The 6177-nt window shown below is 38.4% G+C and overlaps 1 non-coding gene across 1 annotated transcript; it reads left to right on the forward strand.

Annotated features, from left to right (window-relative positions):
• Window positions 1–2806: 2806 nt before the first annotated feature.
• Window positions 2807–2926, forward strand: LOC146004542 (U5 spliceosomal RNA). The gene has a single exon (XR_014443941.1). It is a non-coding gene; the product is annotated as a U5 spliceosomal RNA (small nuclear RNA).
• The last annotated feature ends 3251 nt before the right edge of the window (window positions 2927–6177 follow it).

A 6177-nucleotide genomic window follows, 5' to 3' on the forward strand; every position in this document is an offset into this window, starting at 1 on the left:
ATAATGTAACTACATTGTGTCTAAAAAGTATGAGTATTACCTTGGTCACAATTTACGTGCGACCAAAACATCCAATTCCTTACGACTTTATGCCGCATGTATCACTAAAATTTCGGAATTATATCATAATGGTCGACATCAATATACATAGTCGACCTCTCCTAGAACGAACGCAATTCTCTCAGTTCATTACCACTCAAACCACTGGAATAAAACATCATATTCCAGAGCATACAAGACCCATCTCTCAGTCAACTCCAGATATTGTTATCACTTCTGCAAATCTCGCACAGAAATGCACTATTAAAGTTCTTGGTACACTAGGTAGTGACCACCTGCCAATGAAACTTACACTTCGCTGCAGAAACAATGTAACCACTGGTCCATCACGCTCTCGATATGTTCTCCATTACGATAAGGCGAATTGGCCAGCCTACAGAGATCATATCCAAGAAGCGACATCGGATTTAATAATTCCTACCACAGAAGAAGACCTTACCAATGTGGCCGATCGGATTACTCAAGAAATTCAAACCGCAACTTCTCTGCATGTGCCACGAACTAAAGTTCTTCCCAACAAACCAAATCTTCCTCCTCGATATCTAACCATGATAACTCGTTCCCGTCAGCTGTACAGGGACTATATCCAAACCGGTAACCTTGATTCCCTGCGACATCATCGTCAATTACAGCGCACTGTGCACAATTATATCCTTGCTTACAAAAGGTTAAACTGGACTCATGCTTGCAACCAGCTGAATAGATCTTCAAATACAACCCAATTCTGGTATAGACTCAAAGGTCTAACTGGGCAAAAATCATCCACCTCATACCCTGTATTTCTTCAAGAAACACCTCTGCAAACTGATGAAGAAAAAGGTGACGCATTCGCTGGCAATCTGCAAGACATATTCACTCCGATTTCTCCAGAACCACCAATACGCCGTCACGCGGTGGATTCCTTTAATTTCAATGATGATGATTTAAAACCTGCAAATACTCACACACTACCAGACGATAATATATTAACCAACCCAATCAGCGCCGGAGATATACAACTGACGCTACAACACAGACGAAATACTGCCCCTGGATTCGATTCTCTTTCTTACCGACTTATTAAAGAATGCCCCATTGCTCTCCTTACCATCTTGGCAGGGATATACACATTCATCCTTCGCACTGGCTTTTTCCTATTGCATGGAAAGCATCAAAAACCTTGATGTTTCTCAAACCCAACAAATCTCCACAATCGATAAACTCCTATCGACTAATACAACTTGCATCTGTGTTCAGTAAAATTCTCGAAAAGATTCTGGTAAAGAGACTCCATGCACACTTGACTACAAAAAACTTACTTCCCCTCCAACAAGCAGGATTTAGACCTTCCTTTTGTATTAACGATCAACTCCTTCGGCGCACTACTATGATTACCAATCAATACAATGCCTTTAAACCATCCTGCTTATTGTTATTCGACCTAGAAAAGGCATTTGATAAGGTGTGGCATCCAGGCCTCATCTCTAAACTAACCAAATTTCAGTTACCTTCCTGTTATATTCGTTTGATTTATAACTTCATATCAAATCGAATATCCTATGTATCTATCTACAACAGCTTATCACACCCAATATTTCTCCACTCGGGAGTCCCACAAGGTTCAGTACTCTCACCGTTGTTATATTTACTGTATGTGGCAGATTTACCTTGACCCCCACCTGATGTTCATACATTCCAATATGCTGACGATACAGGCTTTCTGGCGTTAGGGCGAACAATCCATCAATTGAATCAGCACCTACATAAAACAGTCGATATCTTTGTTTCCTGGTGCCGCCGTTGGAGACTCCTAATAAATTGTACAAAGACAAAAGCAATAGTGTTCCTGCCAAAGGGTTGTCGTTCACGGGTCCATAGAAATCCAGATTTGCTAGCTATCAAGGTTCAAAACTCCCTAATAAAATCTTCCAAAACATTGACGTACCTCGGTGTCGTTTTCTATCAACACCTCACTTGGAAAGCTCACCTTGATATTCTAACCAGTAAAGCAAAAATAAGACTAAACCTAATGAAACGAGTGTGTGGGACAACCTGGGGCTTGAAGGCTGAACTGCTTATCATGCCATATAAATCTATGCTCCGTCCAATTCTTAGGTATGGTTTCACAGCCTGGATATCTGCAGCACCATTCTTCTACGAGAAACTTAAAATACTAGAAAGACATGCTCTTCGCACTGCCTATAGGATATCCTTACCCAGCCCCACCAGATTATTGTATGCCAGGATGACTTTTCCACACATCCTGTTCCATCTAGAAACACTTCGCATCCGCTACATAACCTCATGGGTCGCACAGGAACATCCACTACTGCAGAATACAGCCTATTATGATGCTCTTCACGACACTCCACCCCGTTATTACCATACTCCGTTATCACTGCTCCTCACGCTTTATCTTAATACCTTACCTCCAAATCATCCTGATAGAGACCGCTTCGAGATATATAATGTTGATGAACCTCTTCCGCATATATACCCCACACTCGCCTAATATTCCATACGACCCTGACATCAATCATCATGACAGGCTTAATATTTTTCCTGCCTCAAATATATAAAATTACACATTAACTTACGATGCACAGTTTTATTTATGTTTTCACTCAACCACTTTTATTCAAAATACACATAGACCAACAATCGTATTTTCAAACACAAAATCGCTAATTATCACTTCCCTTACAGAGGGCGTAACCCTCTAACAGGTAGCTAGCTTGGCTAGCAAAGGAAAAAAAGATGTCCGAAATAACTCTGGCTTCCCTTCAATTCGTATAAATCTTTCGCCTTTTACTAAAGATTTCCGTGGAGGGGAGCAAAAGATGAGTTTATAACAAATTTTTCGTATGGCTTGACTAATGTTGAGCCAAGTGAATTAATTTAAATACTATTTCGTTATTTCTCTTACTAACAAAGGAAAGATCGTTCCGTTTCTGTGGATTTTTAGTTAATTCAGGTCTCATATTCTATTCAGATTCACTTATGAAATCGATTCTTCTTCAACTTGTTCTATTTCCTTCGATCCGTATTCCGTCCGTACCGCAGTGTTGCCACATGAAGGGAAATTTCCCTTTTTGAAGAGAAATTTGGAGCTAATTTTAAGTGAAAAGGGAAATTTTAAGACAAACTCAACATTAATTATATTAAACATTATAAGAGATTCCAGTTTTGAAAATGATAACTTTTTTTAAAAAAAATTGTCGTATACTTTGTTCTGAGAGGAAGGGTGGAATTTCGATTCAGGCCGGAGGTTATTGACCATTCACCCTCTTGTCCCGCCTTTGGGAGTGGGAGTCTGAGGGTAATGTTTATGTAAAGCTTTCCGTGGTTCTCTGAATTTAGCCTCAACACTGCACGTACAAACCATAAAGTTCTCTTGGTCGCAAACTATCTTTACTTCAGTCTTCATTGGACACTGGGTTATTCGTGTGCGAGTGCGATTGTTTGGTAGAAGGTTGTGTCCGTCTTTGACGATGGAAAAACAAGGAGAGCAAATGAAACTATCTGCATCTCCAGAATATATTACAAAACGTCGTGGAGAATTATTGGAAGATGAAAAAACACCGCGGAAACAAGTTAAATATTTCCGTACGGAGTGGCAAGAAGTGACCAACAATACCTCTCAGACTCAGTGGATTAAATTTTATTAAAAAAATTGCTGTGTTTTAGAAGTTTTCACCTAATATGTGAAATTTTCCAGAATGGAACATTTACTCAGGTATGTACTATATTTTTTTAAAAATAAAACGTGTATACACATGCGCCGAATTTAAAAATTTTGATGGGGAGGCAAAAATGTGATTTTCCACACAAACTCTTCATATCAAAGGAAGTGACGTTTCATCTGCGCCTTACTGGAACAGCCTTACTAGAATATTTTTAATTTTCTTCTGATGGTGTGATGAAGACAAAGGGGTATTGGCTTCCCTAAATGCAATCTCTGTTTGTGTGTTTTGCATTTTACTTAAGAAATCTTCAGTTTCCAACTTTAACGTAGTTTTAGCTTTCATCTTAAAACGAAAAAAACGGTTTGGTTTAGCAATAAAATCTAAATCTTCCAAAAAAAACCCTTTAAAGTTATTGATTAATTAATTTTTATTGTTTATTGATTTGGTTTATTTTACTTCACTTTTCTGCCACTTTTGGCTAATTGCAAAGATGGGGATGAGTGATGATATGATGAAGTTTATGAATGGACACTCACAAACAGCCATGCCCAGGCTGGGATTCGAACCCGGGACCACTGGCGTCGTAGAATTTAAAAGTTAAAATGTTTAACATTTTATACATACATACGAACATGAGGCAACGATAATATTTATTATTATTATTATTATTATTAATTATTTAAATGAAGGGGAAAAATGGGCGAAAAAGGGAAATTTTACCCCTTGCAAAGGGAATTTGTGTTTACAGATTGTGGCAACACTGCCGTACCGTAGTCGTTTTCTCTTGTATCGTTCCTTGAGGCTCGGCTTGCCCTTTGTCTCAACACACTGAAAACGGCTTCTATAAAAAAAATCGTAGTTAGGTTAGGCGGGTCAGGTTTATTTCTCTTAGCATTAAAATAAAGTCCCTAAATGCATTCTACTAAGGTTCCAATTTACTTCTGCATTCATTCCCACTAGTCTACGATACTCACTCTCGCCTCTACATCAACTGAGAATAGCAGAATACCTTGTCCATGGGAAGGACGCATGCTTGCGTAAGGTATTTTTTTTTTCAACATAGATAACTTTTTCGAAATCCAAACAGTGCTCATTACTTTAAGGAAGGTTCAAATTTCGTGTTACAACGATAGCCAAAATTCTACGATAATTACCGCGCTTTCCAGATTCCACCGGTGGACGGGCTGGTGCACTGCTGATGCAATCTTCGGCGTTCTGTATTTCACCGGCGAGCACCAAAGCTTTCATCAGGGGTCCCGTTCCGAAAGTCACACGAGTTTAACGCGTTAAACTTTTTCATGAAATATCTTCTGTGACTTAGCACTCATGGTAATTTTTCTCCTGATAAACGCGAATATGCGTACACATTCCAAATCTAACTTTAATTTGTTTCATTATGAAGCTTTCCGAATTTCACCGAATTTGACTTCATTTTTGGTGTACCAGTCTGATGCACGCTGATGAATGAATGGACATTTCCACTAATTTTTTTAAAGACCATTTTTATAATCTATACCATCGATAAATAACCCCTGCAATTTCCCACGTTCATGTGCGCTCATTTTTAGGTAAAAACTGACTGAAAGTTTCGAGCCGAGCGTTGCGCACAAAACATACCTGCGCCATATTGTGACGTCGTGGTTCGACTGGTCCTGTCGTCTGCACTTTTGTTTTGGCTGTATTTGGTATTAGGACGTGACTGTGTTTGCTGTGAGATAATTGATTGGATAAGATACGTAATTACTAGAATAGGAAGTGGTCGTTACCACTAAGAAAATATGCTGTCAACGCTTTACTACAATTTTATCTTCCGAGTTAACATTACAAATAAGATTTTACTGTTGCCTTGCCCAGAAACAACACGTTTCCATCTTGTGAGTCACAAGAGCCGAGCCGCCAGAATTTTGTAGTTTGGTCAGTATTGTTGATATCATAATGGAAAATAAAGAATTATAAGTGGTGCATTTTAACATTATGCACAAATACGAGTACCAGATGCCCCAATAAGATATTCCTCAATGTGCCCACGAATGGAAAAAGGCGATTTGCATGGCGAGGCCACATGAATGATAAGTTACAAGAACAATGAACTTGGTCTGTGAAAGTTATGTAAAGTTACAAATTACTGAAAACACTGTTCCATTTGATTACAATGTCGTGCATTACCATAGGCGTAGCCAGAAATTTTTATACGAGGTAGGCTCTGATAAAATTCAAAATAGTAGAAATAATAAACATAATAATGGTTATGATTCAGAACAATATTATAAACTAATAAAATAAGGCAGTTTTATTCTTGTAATAATTTTATTACATTCTTCCTTTGGGGGAAGTTGATCTATTCGGTCCACCAGATGAGCGAATATGCAGCACAATGTCTCTTTTCTCGCATTTCAATTCAGTTATTAAACCGTGTTTAAAAAAATAATAGAATATACAGGAACTATGTTGT

Source organism: Lepisma saccharinum, chromosome 21 (assembly GCF_977018435.1).
Source record: "Lepisma saccharinum chromosome 21, izLepSacc3.1, whole genome shotgun sequence".
Taxonomy (NCBI): domain Eukaryota; kingdom Metazoa; phylum Arthropoda; class Insecta; order Zygentoma; family Lepismatidae; genus Lepisma; species Lepisma saccharinum.